This window comes from Chinchilla lanigera, unplaced genomic scaffold, assembly GCF_000276665.1.
Source record: "Chinchilla lanigera isolate Chin_1 unplaced genomic scaffold, ChiLan1.0 scaffold00007, whole genome shotgun sequence".
Taxonomy (NCBI): Eukaryota; Metazoa; Chordata; class Mammalia; order Rodentia; family Chinchillidae; genus Chinchilla; species Chinchilla lanigera.
The window spans coordinates 6,615,689-6,634,727 of record NW_004955408.1 but is presented as its reverse complement, the minus strand read 5'-3'; positions in this window follow the sequence as shown (position 1 = coordinate 6,634,727).

Here is a 19,039-nt window from a genome sequence, read left to right as displayed (position 1 = left end):
GATTGATTTATTGTCAAATATGATTAGTGTTACCTCAAAATATATCAGAAAGGATCACAGAGAAATAGATAAAGAGAAAGGACTGTGCTAAAAGGGAAGCAACACCAAGACTGGGGGAAAAGTTACTGCTGTGCATCTTCAGCCATAACTTGCTCTAGGTTTGTGACCTTAGGTTAGGCACATTACTCCCCTTTTTTGATCTCCAAGTTCTCATATGTAAAGAAAAAAACGTAGGCAAAATCAATGCAGAGCAGACCTTGCTCGCTATGCCAGTCCAGGGTTCACACCTTCTTTTCTCTATCACTCCCCTGGGGGACCATTTCTAACCCAGTCCTCAGTCATTAGGTGCACGAGACACTGACCCTATTGTCTAGAGCTTGTGAGTCCTGGTGCAAACAGTGGGGCCAGGCCAGTGAGCATTCCTTTTTCATTACCATGGTGACTGATTCTGAGACTCCCAAAAATTGGTCTAGTGAAGCCACATCTCATGCTCTGGTGTATCATCAAGTAGAAGATTTTATTCCAAACAGGTTTATTAACTGTAGCAACCAGACAAGCCTAGCCACCTTGCTGGTGGCCATTTGTCCCCCACACAAGAAGAAGCTCTCTGAGAAGGAAACCAGCTCAGAGCAAAGCACAGAACAAAGGAGATCCCTGAGGGCACCACCTGAGCTCCTAGACCCAGCCTTGTCTGAGAACCCAAAGTTACAGAAACACATCAATGAAGCTAGCTCCAGTTGAGTTTCTGTCCTATGCACCAAAAGGCATTGTGATGAATACACAAAAGCTATTTAAATTTCCCTGTGAGTCCCAGAGCCTCCCTGGAGGTACACTTGTGGCCATGGAAACAAAGCTGGAGCAGGCCAATTAACCAGCAGGGCTGAGGGGCCCATGGGGCCTTGTGCCCCTTTAAAATACAGCAGCTTCTCCTTCATGTGTTTTGTATTTGGGGACTCACATGATATTTGCTTTGAAAATAGTTTTTAAGAATACTTGACCTTGTGATGACCAAACACTCTCTTTCTGAAGCCCAAAAGAAGTATGTTGATCTTAACTGCCCCCCCCCCATCGTGATAAAGGACAAAACTCTAAAGGCCTAAAGCATCCAGGGAGATGGAGGCCCATAGATGACTGGAGAGACTTTGACAAGCTTGAAAGAGACAGCGCAGCTCAACCTCAGCTGACAGCTGCCATGCGAGCCCAAGGACACCAGACCTTTTCAGTTTTCAAGAGAAGCCAGACATCTAAATTTTTATGTAGAATTCAGATTTCAGCTCACAACAAATAATTTTAAAACACTTTAAGCACCTTTGAGCCAAGCAAGACACATGTACAAACTAAATTCAAAATGTAGATCCCAATTGTACTTCCTAGTCCAGAGATACTCCCGAAAGTTCCATGTTATTCTATGGCAAAATAAAGTACATGTGCATATCCAGGTTTTCCTGGGGCAGGTGCTGCGCTTTCAATTAGATGTTTCCAAGGTATCCTTAATAGAAAAGATTAAATAGACTTTCTCTACCATGAGATCATTGCACAAGTGTTACTCTGTGTGTGTGTGCGTGTGTGTGTGTGTGTGTGTGTGTGTGTGTGAGAGAGAGAGACTGGGCACTGTCTCACCAACATTCCTTTTTTTCAGAGCTAAAAGGTCAATTCCCTCCCCCCTCTGCTGTCCCTCACTTTCCTCCCAATGAGCAAGAACATTACATTATCATCGATATTTACTGAGCTTAGCCAGCAGAGAAATAAAATGTTCATGGGCTGTTAATCCAGCTTTAACCCTCTGCAGAATTTACCTCTGCCCACACCACAACAAGGCAGGATGTGGAGAAGCACACTGCTGTCTATTGAGGCAAGGAATTTGCAGGAACAGTGTACACCAGCTGTCTTCAGGGAACACATCCTACCAGCCCTTCTTCCCCATGTGCAAGGGACACCAGAGGAGACCGACTCATCCACTGGTTCATGCTTTCATTGTTCCACTTACCAAATAAGCATGCAGTACTAAGACCAGAAATCGTGTGAGCCCCGTGAATATAAAAACTCTGCTCCTACCCTTGAATTTAAGGCTAATGAACAAGGAAAATATTCTTTATTTCAGTAAGATTCTTTTCTATCTATCTACAGATTCGCTCCCACTGTGTCACTTGATTTTCACAAATGTCCTAGAGGCCAGCAAGGAACAGTGAATGATCTTTACTTTACAGATGAGAAAATTAAATCCACCAAGGGTCCAAATGGAGCCAAAGTAAGGGGTGAAGGGACCCAGCATTACTGAGAGCCTAAATCAAAAAGCTATAAATTTCAATATAAGAAGATACAGGACTTCTGTCCAATTGACCTGGATTATAAAGATATCAGAACCATTTATTAGTTGTTACGGTTTGTGTCTGGATGTCCCCCCAAAAGCCTCACGCAGTCATGGGGCAGGCTTCTAGAGTTTATGATTGATTCATGGTCCAGTGCTGGGATTATGCATGTGAGTGCTACACCCACTCTGGGGCTGATAATTAGCATACAATATAAGGGAGGGAAAGAGGCTTGCCCGCTGCTGCTCCTCCCTTTTTGCTCTTGCTGCTTTGTCTGTCTTCCACTGCCATGAACTGTTGCCCTCTGCCATGTGCCACTCTGCCTTGGAGCCAGCCAAGTACAGACTGAAACCTCTACAAACTGTGAGCTAAACCTTTCCTTCCTTAATTTTGGGTGTAGGGTATTTTTTCTCAGCAATGAGAGAAGAGTAACCAAGACATTACTGATGTATCATCACTATCTCTTCTGTCACAAGTTGAGTATAAGAACCCCAGCCACTCGTGAGGGGTAATAAAACAAAGAACAAGGCCTCCTACGTTCATCCCATCTCTCTATAAACCATGTTGTTGTTATTAATAACCACAATACATTGAACATTCCAGTGGTCTATGACAACCCACTATCCCAGACTGTTCACTAATAAGGAGTTTCCTGAAATGTGAGAATTTTGGTGCCAAAATCAAGACAGTACTAGATACCCTGCCATGACAGAGCCCCATTTCTGTCACACACACAGCTATGCCATCACACATCCTCTCACTCTGCCTTCTCGAGCCCAAAGCAGAGGTCAAATCAGCTTCATTTAACATGTGAGGAAACAGACTTCCAAGAAAGAGCCTGACTTACATGGCAAGGACAAATTCAAACCAGACCACCTGACCCCAGAGCCCGGCCCCTACTGACATGTTCTGATGATGAAAATGCTAGCTCTTTCATGTAAAAATTGATTTCCCATTGTCAATTTAGTAAGAATGAATCTGAAATAATTTGGTGACATTTAAAGTTAAACAGAAAGAATCGGTCATGAAATTTAGCTTACAAGCCATCAGAGCCCGCACTCTGTACAGACCAGGCTCTCCGGATGGGGAGAGGATGCACCCGGCTTTGCTATCCTCTCTATTCTCCACTTGCAGTAAAAGGCAGAAGGCTTATACAATCCTAAGAGAGATCAGAGTATTACCCACTGTATCGTGTAGAGCCCAGCACACAGCTTTCACTCACTGAAAACAAAATCCCTAAAAGCCTATTGAAATTATAAAAACTAAAGATTCTTTGGGCTACAGAAAAATGTTTCAGCTACCTTCGACTCATTGTGTGTGAGATATATCCAATCTCAGGCCTAGTTTAAATTAAAATACATGCCTATTTATGTATGTTCTTTATTAGCATCTAAATTTCTCTTTGAAATAAATAACCTACTCCAACCTCCTTAAAATCAACTTGGAGACGTGGGCTCCATTAATCTAATGCAGCACCCCTCCTCCCTGCCTCTGCATCCTACTCATCAGTGCCTGTGTTACTTTCATCATTTTGTTAGCACTGCTGGTTCTTTTCCTGATTGTGTACAGGTCCACTTGTTTGTGTTCAGTCTCCCCACCCGGCGAGTACTGTGTGCTATTCCGGGCATCAAGTATCAAAAGCAACAGAGACAGAATCCATATGTCCACTGAACAGTCTCAAGGAGATGAAAAGAAAGGAAACAGTGAATATTTTAACTGGCCTGACCTCATAGGCCTCCCTGCAAAATCTGGGTGGAAGCCTCCAAGAACGTCTAACTTCTGTGTTCTGCATGTTTAAAAGCCCAGCACACAAAAACTTGGTTAGAGGAGGCCCCATAAAGGAGATAACATCTGAGTGAGTGAAGCAGCCATCAAAGAGCAGGGGAAGAGACTCCTAGGCTAGAAAAGAATAAGCACAAAAGACCCAGGCAAGAAGAGCCTGGCATGTGCAGGGACCAGAGAGAACAGGGCTGTGGTCTGAATATGCCCCCCGTCCAAAGTTTGTGTACTAGAAACTCAACCCTGCAATTCCTAGTTAGCAGTATCCAGAGGTGGGGCCTTTGTGAGGCAGGTAGGTTAGGTGAGGTCCTGCAGGGCAGGTTTCCATAGTGCATTAGTGGTTCTATAAGATGAAGAAGAAAGACGTGCACAGCACACTTGCCCTGTCCACCGTGTACTGCTCCGTTCCAGATTATGATGCACCAAGAATACTTCCCAGGACACTGGAACCTTGATACTGGACATCTTAGCTTGCAGAACCAGGAGAAATAAAGTAATTTTCCTCTAAATCACCCAGTTTGGCTGTTGTGCTGTAGCAATACAAAACAGACTAATACAGACAGTATTGAAAGAACACTGCAAGCAAGGCAGAAGTTTAAGATGAGTTGGTGTCCGCACAAGTTTATGATGAGTTCAGAAATATTAGAAAAAGCCAGATCAGTTTCCCAGGCTATTTCATACCTCTTCACCATTGTTCTAACTGGTCCACCTGCCTGGAATGCCTTACCCATTCTTATCACCTAGAAAACGCCCATGATCCCTGATGCAGAACTCCAGAAAAGTTGATTTACAATTTCATCTATAAAGCTTCCCCTGATTTCCCTAGGCTGTGACTTCCTCCTTCTGTTTTGTTTTACTGTACCATATACCACACATGTTGTGCTTACCAGTTAGGAGAACTGGTTCTGGAGCCAAACCACCTAGATTCATATTCACACGGCATCCTCGGTCAAGTTGGTTAACTTTTCTGAGCTTCAGTTTCTTCTTCTTCAAATCAGAAGATAATAGCATCTTTGGCTACTACTGGATTACTAAAAAGATTAAATGAGTTAACATGAGTGCTCAGAACAGTGCTTTGCCCATAGCATCTGTTTAACGTTATTACAAAACACTGAGTTATATCCACATATTTCCATTCCTATCTCCTTTGAAGGCACGGCATGAGTCAAGTATCTTATGTGTATCCTCTACAGCTATACTGTTCCTGAAACATCCCCTATGCTCAATAGAGAGGGTAGACGATAAGGGAAGAAGAAAGACAAAAGATAGAAAGCAAGCCAAATAAAGCTCTACTTGCTTCAAAGTGTTTGACATCACTTTACTTACTCCATCTTTACAGAAATTCAGTGAGTCCGCAGAATGAGATTTATACGGTCCATTTCATAGATAGGTGCCCTGAGTCCCAGAAAAGTGAATGACTTCCTTCACAGTGAATGACTCAACAGAGATTCTCCCGCTTATTAGACACATCTAACTCATATGATATCCTTGTCCTCAACACAAAGGCAAGCAAAAGCAGTCATAGGAACTATTCTGTTCATAGAGAGATTTGTGTTTATCAAATACTTTTAAATCAATGCTTATTGAAGGCTTGTATCATCTAGTCTACATGGCCTAAATGGACTTCTGCTCTGTAGAGAAAGACTGGGGTATAGAAACATTATGAGTCCCATGTGGCTGGCATAGAACTGACACCCACATTCCTGGATCACATTTCAGGGTCCCTCCACTCCAGCACACATCCCCAAACCCATGGTGGAATAGGCTTAAGCAAATAAGCATGCAAGCAAGACCTCAGCTTGACTGAACTCTCTTTCTCTAATAGTCTGGGCCTCCTCCTTCAGTATCCATAATCTATGCCCATTAATAAAGACAAACATATCCATCATCTATCAAATATTTGGGTGATGTTCAAAAGCATTCAGAAATGTTCTTCTTGAGCCAATTTCTATTCTAGGCATAGCCAGTGACTCACTGGCGACCTTGGACAGAAAACAGGTAACCTTTCTTGCTCTGACAAATTTATATTTCTCAGAATCCAGAGCCACAAGCAATACAGCTTCTGACAAGATTTCCATAGCACCCACAGCCTTTAAGAGTCCTCCCAAGTTCATGAATCCAGCCCCTCCAACATTCAGCTGAAACTATCAACTGGAATATGACCTGAGACTGAGCAGTCTACAGAGTTAGAATTCAAGTGTCTGTCCCATCACTTAGCGAATGAATGCCAGGAATATGATCAGAATGCATTTCATTATCCCCAGCACAATACTGATGACAGAATCACCAGACAGCTTTCCTGTTAGGTATGCTCAGAAGAAAGTACAGGGAATCATAGCACATCTAAATAATGAGGGACAACATTGATTTGACTTGTCCCTTTTTCTGTATGTGAAATAACTACTCCAAAATAAAGTACTCTAGACATGCAGAAGAGCTCTGCACTTGTTCAACCAATGTTTATTGAGTGCCTATTGCATCAATAGGCACTGTATTACCTTGACATTAAAGGTTTGCCTTTAACCAGGCAAATGGCTTTGAACACCTCAATGCCTGTCCTCTTAGAGCATATGGTCTACTAGAAGAGGCAGGCAGCAATCAGACCATCACACAGAGAGTTACTGAGATATAAATGGGCTAGAAGCTGTAAGTTCAAGAGGTAGGGGAGTTTATCATGAGAGAGGAAGGAGCAAGAAGCTTCTGGAAATAGAAAGCAGGAATTTAAGGATAGTGAATGGAGTGAAGATATGAACAGAGGTGAGATGAGAGGCAGAGCCCTGTGCAAGACTGGATAGGTCATGAGCTGCCTGGGCTTAACCAAAGCTGTGCCCTCCCCTGGGACTGCCCTCTCCATCTGGAAATATTTCAACGAGCCAAGCCTGAGCTGCCCTCCGTGCTCTCCCCAGGGAGGGATCAGCAGACAGTAGAGTTGGCCTACATATGGACAGACTCTAAAACAGGAAAGTCTTCATATTCCTTCACCGCCTTTCCAAAAACCAGGACAAAACAAAGTGCTCAGTGCATTGTCTTGGCCTAGGAAGGCATTTGACACACACCCGCTCCATGAAGGAACACTCCATACTCCCCATCAGAGTTCAAAGGTTCAATAAGCAAAAATGCAATACGTCTCATTAACAATTGCGTGTTGACTATATGTGGGAGTCATATTTTGGATATTCTGGATTTAACAAATTACTGAAATTAATTTCACCTGTTTGTCTTTACTTCTTTTTGAATTTCCTATGAACCTCACAGAACCCATCAGCCAACAGATTGTTCCATTTCTGCTTTTGTTCCTCAGTCCTCCAAACCATGAAGATATTTTCCCTCCTCTCGATTTTAATTCCAATTACAGAAGATCAGTCTCCAAAAGATCTTTAGTGACTGATGATGCATCAGCAAATATATCCAAGTGTGTACACACACTCCTGTATTTTTAATGAGGAACTGCGATGGTGCACCCAACTATCTAATTTGTTAAAACAAGGACGTTTTTAAAACAACAACAAAAATTTTGTATCTGCATGTCACCATCATTTGACTTCAAAGGACAAAGGATATTCTGATTAAAACTTTCAAAAGAGAACTTTAACATGAGTCATTTCCCAGAAGCTGGAAATGATAAATGGACACTATCATCTCTCCATGTACCAGACAAGAAGCTGCTGGCCCACAGCTGCATTGTCCCGCATAGTGACTCCCAGGCACAGAGATTACTGAGGACTTGAACTGAGGTGAGTTAAAATTAAAATGTGCTGTGCAGTTCATAAGAGTTCAAAGGTTTGATAAGCAAAAATGCAGTACATCTCATTAATAATTGCGTGTTGACTATCTGTGGAAGTCATATTTTGGATATTCTGGATTTAACAAATTACTGAAATTAATTTCACCTGTTTGTCTTTACTTCTTTTTGAATTTCCTATGAAGCTCATGTTGTCTTTCTGTCAGACAGCATTGGCCTAGAGCAACTCTTCCACTGAACAGGTAAAGAAATTCAAAGAGAAAATCTTTGCACAGAGTGAGGGAAATAATGATGTGAGCCCTGGGATGCAGGTGTGTTTGAAACAGCATTGAGTAGAAACCAGAAAGCAGGGTGCCAGTCTTGGCTCTGCCTCGTACTTCCTAGGTGGTCTGAGCAAGGGGTCAGGGCTCAGCATCCCTCTCTTGAAAAGGAGGGAATCGGAGAGGCCGTAGCTGAGCGCTGACAGTGCTGTCGCTCCGATTCCTTCACCCTCAGCTCCAGGGAGGCCATCATGTAGGCTGCCTGGGATGTGAGGCTAATTTTCTTCTTCAGAAGTATTCCCAGAGAAGGAGCCCTGGAGAACCTCGTGGCTGACACATGTCGCAGTGTCACAATATTGATGATGTTCTTGAGAACACAGAGGCCGCCTGCCGCCAGAGCTGAATGTGTAGTGGCGCAGCGTGAGTGCTTGTGAGCGGAAGCTGTCAAGTCTGTTTCCTCAGCACAGAGCCCTGCATGGGTAGGAGAGGATGCTTCACAAGCAAAGGGAAACTACTGAGCATTTATTCTGGACCTAAGACTAGCTGAAGTACCTGGTTATAGGTCGAACTGTGTCCCCCCAAAATGGATACAGTGAAATCCCAACCTAAAATGTCTGAGAATGTTACCTTAATCAGAAATAGAGTGCTCACCCCGGCAGCCCATACTCTAAAAATCAGAAGTGGGGAGGGCCTTTGCAAAGAAAACTAAGTCAAAATGGCATAGTCAGTGTGGACACTAATCCAGCGTGACTGGCACCCTTCAAAGAGAGAGCTTTGGGTATAGAGACAGACACACACAAAGGAAAGAGGCTGTGAGGGCACAGGGAAGAGACAGCCATGTGACCAGAGCAATAGATCTGCAAGCCAGTGAATTCAAGGATTGCTGGGAATACCACAAACTTGAAGAAGCACCAAAGATTCTCTCTCCTTAAGGCTGACATGGTAGTGCATGCCTGTAATCCCAGCACTCTGGGAGGCTGAAGCAAGAAAGACACAAGTTCAAGTCCAGCCTGGGCAATTTAGCAATTTTGTGAGATTTTTGTCTTAAAATTAAAAATAAAAAGGGCTGGGGATGTAGCTCAGTACAAAAGCCCAAGAGAAGAGGAAAGGAGGGGATGGGTGGGGAGGTAGGAAGGAAAGGAAGAGGAAAGGAAGGAAAAGGAGAGGAGGGGAGGGAACAGGATTCTTCTCAGAGCTGTCTAAAGGAGCATGACCCAGAATTATAACCAATAACTATATCTTTCTTTAAGCCATCCAGTTGCTGATACTTGGTTTTGGTATCCTAGGAAACTGATAAATATGTTTTAAACCCATTGCTTCATTTAATCTCCATAGCAACCTTACAGAGTAGGTCTCTTTGTTACTTTTCTCATTGCTGAGACAAAACACCTGACACAAAATGTTAGAGGAAAAGTTTATTTTAGCTCACAGGGCACAGAGGTTTCAGTCCATAGTCAGCTGGCTCCAAGGCAGGGTGACAAGACACTGGGGCATCTCAGATAAGAAACAGTCCATGGTGTGGCAGGGCAGGCAGAAGGCAGCAAGGAGCACTGGCAGCAAGTGAGCCTGCCTTTTCCTTTTATCCCATCCAGAATTAAACCCTTTTGGGTGGTTCCACATCCTGGGTGGGACTTCCATTATCTACCCCTCTAATTCCAGCATCACACTCTTAATCCACATTCACACATCCTAATCCAGCTGCCTTCAAAACTCCCCATCTATGACTGACTGAATGAGGCCTTGGGGGAACATCTAGATACAAGTCATAACAGTAGGTTCTACTATTACTATCCACACCGCTGGTGGTAAAAAAGAGCAAAAATCAGACAAGTCTCAGGTTTCTATGCTGATTGACCAAGACATAGTTATTCCCTCCCCCGAGGACCACCCCTTTCTTTGTCCACCACGACCACCACCACTATCCTGCCTGCCTACCGACACCATGACCACAGCCTCAAGACCCCTTACTACCCATACCTCAGCCTTCTTATCCCCTGCCCCACCACACTTTTGCATTCACTGAGGGTTTGTTACAATAAATAAACTGAGGTTTCAGGGGAGACTTAGAAAACAAAACCAGCTCACACCACTCATTTAAAAAAAGAACTTCTAAAAGGATTACCCCTACCTCTACCAGGGTGGAGGTCAAGTAAAAGACATCCCCCCAAAAAAGGAGAGGAATGCTGACCTGAACTGCTAAACCACAGACCGTGTAGGCTCCCTAGGGCCAGAGAGTGGAGCTCTCCCAGGATAAGATGCACATGAGTCCTACAGGTCGGCTCTCTCCTTTCTGTCTCTCATACAGGGCCTGAGTCTGGCTGAGCTTATTTCTCCTAACAGCCCACGGGAAGGAAGTCTTCCCTCCTCTCTTTGTGGAGGGTGAGTGACTATAGACTTTGAAGCACACACCCATACATGCTCTGTGCTCCTTGTACATGCCTTCTCATGACAGGGAGGAAAGTAAGGTTTGGACACTGGATTAAAAATAGCGCAGGTCCTTCAACCTACCTTATTTCAATACCACTCAAATTCACCCATGAGTAAAAGAAAGTGTGTTCCATAAGCCCAGCTTGATTCCCTTATGGTTCTATACCTTTGCAGAGTTCAAAACTATAGCTAATAATCAGATTTTACAAATTGCTTTGCATAAATCTCCTGTAAGGACCCAGTAAAGACTAGGGTAAGGCTCAGGACAGATTTCAGTTTTTCTTATAGAACCAAACGCTACCATATCATCAACTCAATTTTACTATACCTTATAATAGTGACATTATTTATGGAGATAAAAAGCCATCATAAAATGAGTAGCTCCGAGTATGAGTGTGAATGGGCATGGTTAAGTGTGTACCTATGTCACTTATGTCATGAATAAACCTGGTGCACCTTATGTTAAGTGAAATAAGTGGGCATAAAAATACAAATACCATATGATCTCATATGTGAAATCTTAAAAAGTCAAATTTACAGACACAGAGAATAGAATGGCAGTTATTAGGACTGGTGGATGTAGGGATCAGGTTGGAAAAATACTGCTCAAAGAAAACAAAATTTGAGTTAGTTAGATGAAAGGAACAAGTTTAAGACATATATTGCACAATGGGTGACTGTATTATTTACTAGAAAGTTGATGACAGGAGATTTAAGTTTTCACTCTCCCAAAAAAGTAAGGTGATACATATAATAATTAACCTATACACATTAAAGTGTATGTATTTAATGTGTATGTATTTCAAAACATCGTGTTATACACTATAAGTATATAATTTTATTTACCAATTTCAAATAATATTAATAATAGTAATGAAAATAAATAGCTCCCCTCTCATATGGTAGCTGTGAGAACAGAATGTATTAATGCCTGTATGCATTCAGTTGTGTCTGCCTTATAAAATGTGCTAAAGCAACATCAATAGCTAATTTTATTATTTTACTGAGTTGGGACAGGATGAGTTGGAAGTTGAGAGCAGAGCTAATAAGAAGTACACAGAGCAGGAAGAGCCACCTTTAGTTCCACTGTCCAACAGATGGCAAACTTCCTTCCAACAGCAAGTACAAGGCAGAGAGATCCGAGGCTAGGAGATGGTGGTTAACATTGGCAAAAATACTTGTGTATTTTCTGAGCAAGTAGGGACAAAGGACAGATAGATTGTCCACTGGCAGAATGGGACAGGCACATAGCATGGGTGCCCTTGAATCTGTAGAGCTGGAAAATCACAATGCTGTGTAGCTTTTCTCTAATAGCATCAGCAGTTCTGATAGGAGTGAGCCAGGTCTGAGTGCCGGCACAGTCAACAGGTTAAATAACAAACAGATCTGAGAGTTGAAGACATAAGTGAGTAACCAGATACATTACACTGCCCGGCAGTCTGCATTTCTGAGACAGGATGCAAAGCTGCGATCGCAATGTTTTGACTCAAGTTCACCATTACAGGGCTTTGACTGAGGAACCAAGGACCAACATCTCCACTGTCCAACTATACTCACATTTCCTCTGCCTCCACCTGTCCTGACTTATATCATCCTCACAAGACAGTGAGCTGGGGGCTGGGGACTTAGCTCAGCGGCAAAAGCGCCTGCCTGGCAAGCGCAAGGTCATGAGTTCGGTTCCCGGTACCGGAGAAAAACCAAAAAAAAAAAAAAAAAAAAAAAAAAAAAAAACAAGACAGTGAGCTCCCTGGAACCTGGGCCACTCTCATGTGACACTCTAGCACCATCATTTCACATTAGGTCTTATAATATGCACTGGGAAAGAGCATACGCCCTGGTACTGAGACTGCAGCTCCATTCTTCACAGCCTGTGGGACCTTGGCTGAGTTACCAAACGTACTACACCTGAGTTTCTTTGACTATAGATGAAGGGGTCCTATTTCATAGAGAACTTGTAAGGTTTACATAAAAAGTAACCCACATAAAATGCCCCTGACCGTAACAAAGATTTCAGTAGATGTTGGTTGTCATAATAAATGCAATGACTTTGTACCAGCTTGTACTATATTTGTTTGGGGACATGGACCAGATTCATTCCAACCCAAGAGGGAATTCAGTAAAACAGCGTTAGTGGTGGGGCTTAGCGAAATGACATGAAAGAACAAGAGGGCTATGGCAAGCTGGAGGTAGGTCTCCCCTTCCAGCACGACTTGAAGAAAGGCTGTTTTCCAAGGCCTCTGAGCCCAGAAATCTCCTCCAACATAATTGAGAAATATGTTCCTCATGCATTCCTAATTGCAGCCTACCAGATGGCAGAGGCATTTGTTTAGTGAAATATGTCCATTCGATTAAGCTGAGCCATTGGAGATTTGGGGCTTCCATACAATTTCTGTTGCTACCCCTCCTTTTGGGAGAAAGGGCAGTTTCCAGGATTGTAAGAAATTGGATCAAAAATTAGAGAGGGAACCATGGTGGTGGGGTGTCTAGAAATCCAAAGCTAAGCTTGTGAGTCTCTGCCTCTGTCTAATTTGTTCTATGGCAAAGAACCAGGGCAGTGAGTGTCTCTTGGTGAGTTCTGGGCATGGATGGATCACAGAATCACTCAACCAAACAATTTACAAACCAACCAAACTGCGCTAATCAGGATCCTCCAACTCAGGTTACAAAGTTGTCTTCTCTGTGCTTTACCTGTGTCTTTGCCTGTTTAATATATTTTCTCTGCCTGTTTCCTTTGGTCCAAGGTCCACTTTTGTGTGATGAGCGTGGATGTGTATGTTCATGTGTGTGACGGATGTGTGCATGTGTGAGCACACACGTGCATGGGCACATGCATACCACCACCTCTTTGAAGCCTTCTCTAACTTCCCTGTCAGAAAGATTTCACAAAATCCCTCAAGGTTCTTCATTTAAAGTTCTTCAATGATGCATTACATTCTGCTTTAAATTATTTTTGCTTGTATTAATACAGTACAGGACTTTCTTAAGATATGTTGATCTTCTTCCTCTAGGAAGGGCCACAAAACTGTCTTTTTCTTACCACATTTGACTATTAAACTTAAGAGGCCAACAGAGAATGAGAGAGGGAGGGCTATCTGAGGGGGGAAGGCCAAACCCCCTTTCCTAACCTTCTGCTCAACCTGTACCTCTGTAACCCTCTGCCCAACCTAGGAGCCGGAACAGTTCATCTGATTGGTGAAGGCTTGAAACACTTTCTTCTCTTGGCTCCTGAGACACCACATGCCCTTCATTTTCTTCCTGACTTACATGCTGCTCTTTCATAGTCTACTGAATCATCTTCTTTTTATAGTTTCTCATTGCTCCAGCGTACAACCCTCAGACCTCTTCCCATTTCCCCATGTCTCACTCCCTGTGTGATCTCATCCAGTGCCAGGACTTCAAGCACTGTCTGATGTTCTAAGTCATCTTAATCTTATCTCTACTTCTAACTATTCTCTTGCAATCCAGATATGACTATCTTACCACCTACACTACATATGCATGGAGAATTAATGGGCTTCTCCAATTTAACATGCCTAAGCCAAAACCACTGATTGGACCATCCACTCCCATCTCATATCACTATCTAGTCGTGTAAGGTTTAGGATTAAAATATTTCCCAGAAGTCTTATGTTCAGATATGGGACTCTTAGAAGGTGACTAGATCACAAGTTGTGAGCTCTCATTGACGGGCATGGGTCATAGCATGTGAGCTGGGGGACTACATCTGGTCTTCAGACCATGCCCCTTTCTGCTCTTGTTGCTCTTGCTGTCTTCTGCTGCCTTGAACTGTTGCCTTTCACCATACCCACTGCCTTGGAGCCAGCTGATTATGGACTGAAACCTCCACAAACAGCTAAAGAAACCTTTCCTTCTTTAACTGTGGGTGTCTCTGTGTAGGGCTGTGTACTTCCTGCTCTTCTGCTTCTATCCCCCACTTCAGCCATGTACTCCTCGCCATTACCACCACCATCCCTTCAAACTTTTTCACCCACGACATCCTGATCTTCCTCCCTCTTAAAATATCTGGCCCTCAAATTCATCTCTTAAGTTTCTTCCTATACTGTTTCCCATATACTCCCAACTGTGATTCTGTGATTCATCATTCAACTTAGGTTCTTTATCAAGGTTCTGAACTGTCTGTGCCCAGTGAAAGCCCCAAGTTTGAGTTCATACAACAGCCTTTTCCCTACATCAAGGCAGCCTTGTCTAGTGGGAAAAACTCAGTTTAGCATCAGCACAAATCTATCATCTCTATGCTGCCTGACAGTTCTTCTGTGGTTCCTGTTCCATGCTCATTCACATTCATCATTGCTGATACTCAAGTCTTTTTGGACCTCCTCCAAAACCATAAAACCCCCCACTCCATCTCTCCTCTGACCATCGTTCAAGGCAGGTAACTGAGCCAGCTGTCACAGAGACGGTAGGAGCCTAGGATCGCATCCTCTCCTTCACCTCTACTGATTAATCCCTCTCTTGTATTAACAACTCTCCTAGATACATTCCAGCACAGTTAGACACATTGAAGTCTCACTAATCTTACTTTAAAACAAACTCATCTTCATCTACCAGATATTTCACTCCTCTCTTCCCTACACTAGCATCTCCGCTTGCTCACCTCCCATTTTTTCACCCACCCTTTTACCCATTCTGGTGGGATTTTCTGTCCTATCTCTCCATTACAATTGTTCCTTCCAAGGGCACTGTTTGTCACTGGATATGAGGACAGATATTATTCCACCTAAGATCAATCCTTTCTGTACAGCACTCAACCTCAGATCATCCTTGAAATGGTGCTTTTTTATTTGCTTTCATTCCATGACACTATAGCCCCTTGTTTTCCTTGCACTCATCCATCAATTTCTTCTAAATCTCCCTCGGAATCTGCTCTTCCTCTGTCTGTCCAATGAATATTGATTTATGTGGGGTTTTACCCTTGTTCTCTCCTCTTGTTGTTGTACAGTCTCTTCTCTTTCTGAGAATCTTCATTCAATCACATGGTGATGCCCATTCTGCTGGCCACTGAAATATGAATCCTCAGCTTCACCCTTCCCCTTTTGAGTTTCAGACCTATCTATCCAACTTCTTGCTGTACACTTGAAATGCCCTACAAAGGCCTAAACTTAAAACCACCAAAATCTGAGCTCACAGTGTCCTTTCTCTGAGTTTGATCTATAGCTAGCACTCGTTTTCATTGAGCAGCACATTTGACTACATAGTCACTCTAGTGCAAACCATAAGAACCTTCAACATCTTGCCATCCCTCGTCTCCTGTGCTGAATCTTTCTTGCTAATTTTACCTTCCTAACTTCATCCACGTGCAGCTGAAGTCCATTCTGAGTATAATGAGTCAGGCAAACTCCTTACTGCTAGACTCCTACTCCTGAAGAAGTGTTCCTACTGAAGTCAAATCAGTCTTTCAAGGTACAAACTTATTCATAACATTCACACGTTTTGAGAGTTTGGACCAATTCATCCTGCCCTTAGGATAAAACAGAAATGCCCCTTCCTTCATGATGCATGGGGTCCTGAACCTGATGCCCACATCACTGTCCAGCCTTCATTCTTGTCATTTCCCCTCATGAGCTGAGTTCTAGGAAAGCAAAACTACCTCTTTCAGAATACAGGCCACGCACATTTTCACATCCAGATGTTCGCATCTGTTCCTCTTGTTGCCCAGTTTAATCATTCTCCACTCTTTGCCCCGGTATCCTTTATTCATTGTCCAGGCTTCTGCCCACACAGCATTCCTTTCAGAGGCTCTCCATCTCCTGAAGTGTGAGCATGATACCCACATTCCCACAGCACTCCAACGTTACCCTTATCAAGGCACTGATCACTCTCTGCTATTACTGACTTTTTAAAATGCTGTATTAAGATTTAGTTTGCATATCATAAAGTTTATTCATTTTAAGTGTACAAATTTAATGAATTTTAGTACAGCGACAGTTGTAGAACGATATCCAGAAGCTAATTTTGGAACATTTGTGCCATCCTCTTATTCCCTAACATAAACAACTTGAGGGGGTGCTCTGTTTCGTGGATTTTGAGACCCTAAGACATTGGTGATGAACTTAGGCATGCCTGTAGTTTTTCTTTTAAGACAAAAGATGTTAATGTATGATTTTTTTTTCTAAATTAAACCCTCAGTATTCAGGTTTAATTGCAGTGTTGGCACTTTGAGATAAGCGAGTTTTGGGTTGCACCTTGGGTTCTCTTCTCTAAAAGGTTTGCTATCACTGTCCTAAGAACAGGGGCTGGGGATTTAGCTCAGTGGCAAAAGCGCCTGCCTGGCAAGCGCAAGGTCGTGAGTTCGGTTCCCGGTACCGGAGAAAAACAAACAAAAACTGTCCTAAGAACACAGCATGGTACACTTATCACCATTCAAATATTTATTAAACAAATGAAAGGAGAATATGAATGCCAGACCGATAACACATTGCCATGACTTCGCAGCTATGGCAACCTAGTGTGTAAGCTCTGGCTTTCAGGCATATTCTCCACCCTCTTTGCGACGTTTCACCAACTTCCCCCTGCAGCAGTCGCTGATGAATTTACTCAGACAGAAAAAATAAGACTTTCAAACATCCAGGGGGTCAAAAGAGCACATCTAGAAACTAATATTTCCTTAAAATGTTAGGTTTTCCCTCAAACACTTGAGATTCCTCCACTACTTCTCCAATGTGGGCTAATGTAGAAGTCTGCCTCTCGGGTTCAGTTCTCTTTATTTTTCCTGTTCTAAAATCTTCAGACTGAGAGGTACGAAACCTGTATTTAGGCCATAGTAATATCAACAATTTACCAAGTGATGTGGTAAATCATTTCATCTCTGGGCCTGAATTTTCTTCTATTATCTATCTTTTCTCTCCCCACTCTGATTTAGACAGGCCAAATTAAGCTAGAAGGCAAAAGAAAACACCTTAAAAAGAGAAAAGACTGTACAAACACAATGTATTTTTAATTGGCTATCTTCCCTTCTGGTTTATATTAATCACCTCATTTAATTGAAGACCTTTCTGTGATAAACTGAGCTATTAATACTGCCCGCAGTTAGACATTCAAACATACAAACTCTTTTATGCATAAAGCTAATGCACTATGAGAAAGCAGATTTCTGCTCTTCCTCAGGGCCTATTCTTATTTCACACACAATCCTAATGAATATTGCTTTATTGTTTACCAAACCATAGCAGATTACAAACAGAAATGAAAAGAAGGGTAGTCCACCTATCACAGGTAAACATACTGGATACAGAAAGGTTGAAAGCTGACAGCAATTCCAAAAATAGAAACATACAAACACAAAGAGATTTTACAAATGACAGTGAAGGACATTTAGAGCAAAGGCACATAGTATTCCCACCAAATGCATCCTACAAAGCAAAAGGCCACACCTCATGATGATGATTCTGAATCTTTAGAACATTCTACTGCTTGAGAATAGATTGCAAAGAGAGAATATATATAAGTAAATAAACTTCCATTCTGTTAGTCTCAATTCAGGTTTTCTAAAAATAGAAAGTGCTGGTGAACTCTAAGTTACTAAATTAATGTTTTGGTAACAAAAATGACACTGACTTTTCATGTTATGTCTGAGGCTATTTCCTAACTACTTATTATATCAGTCAATTCTTTTGGGCAAAATCATACTCATCACTCAGACTTTAGAGACAACCCTTCCCTAGGGATGACAGAATTATTTAGAAAAGGGATGACCCCTAAAATATATTGGGTTATGTCAGATTGTATTAGTTAGCTTTCTGTTAATATGACAAAATATCTGAGATAATCAGCTTATGAAGAGGAAAGGTTTCCTTTCAAACACGATTTTAGAGGTTTCAGTACATGACCTACTGGCTCCATTGCTTTGGGCCTGTAAGCATAGCACATTATAGCAGAAGCATGTGGGAGAGGAGGCCCAGTCACACTGTGGCCAGGTGCAAAAGACAGTGAGCAGATGAAAATGGCAATCACAATCCCCTTTAGGGCACACCCCCAATGACCATATGACCTCCCGCTAACCTTACCTCCATTAACCTCCCACCATTTCCCCATCTAGGATCAAGCTTTTAATACATAGACCTTTGTGGGACACCCCAAACCCAAAGTATTACACAATTTTCTAGAGAGTAATTTCAGCTTTTATCATACAACTTCTTAGGATTCAATATAGTTTGTAATTGTATGTTTAAGTTTGTGACTGATTGCTTTATTCTCGTGCACTCTACAAACTGGTAAACTCTACATGAACAACTATTATGTCCATTTTGAACTCATCATTGTATCCCCAAAGTCTAATAGAATATCTGGCATATAAAAATTTCTCATCACCTATGTATCATTATTACATGAATTCTGACCACTGAGAGTACCCTGCATGCCACATATGCAAAGTAGTGTAACACACTAGAAAAAGACTCATTGTCTTAATTTCTTCACTGTCCAATGAAGATAACCCTTGAAGCTGGTAAATTCTGAGAATTGTGCTAAGGAGAAATAAAACCATGCACATATTTTGCCTACTG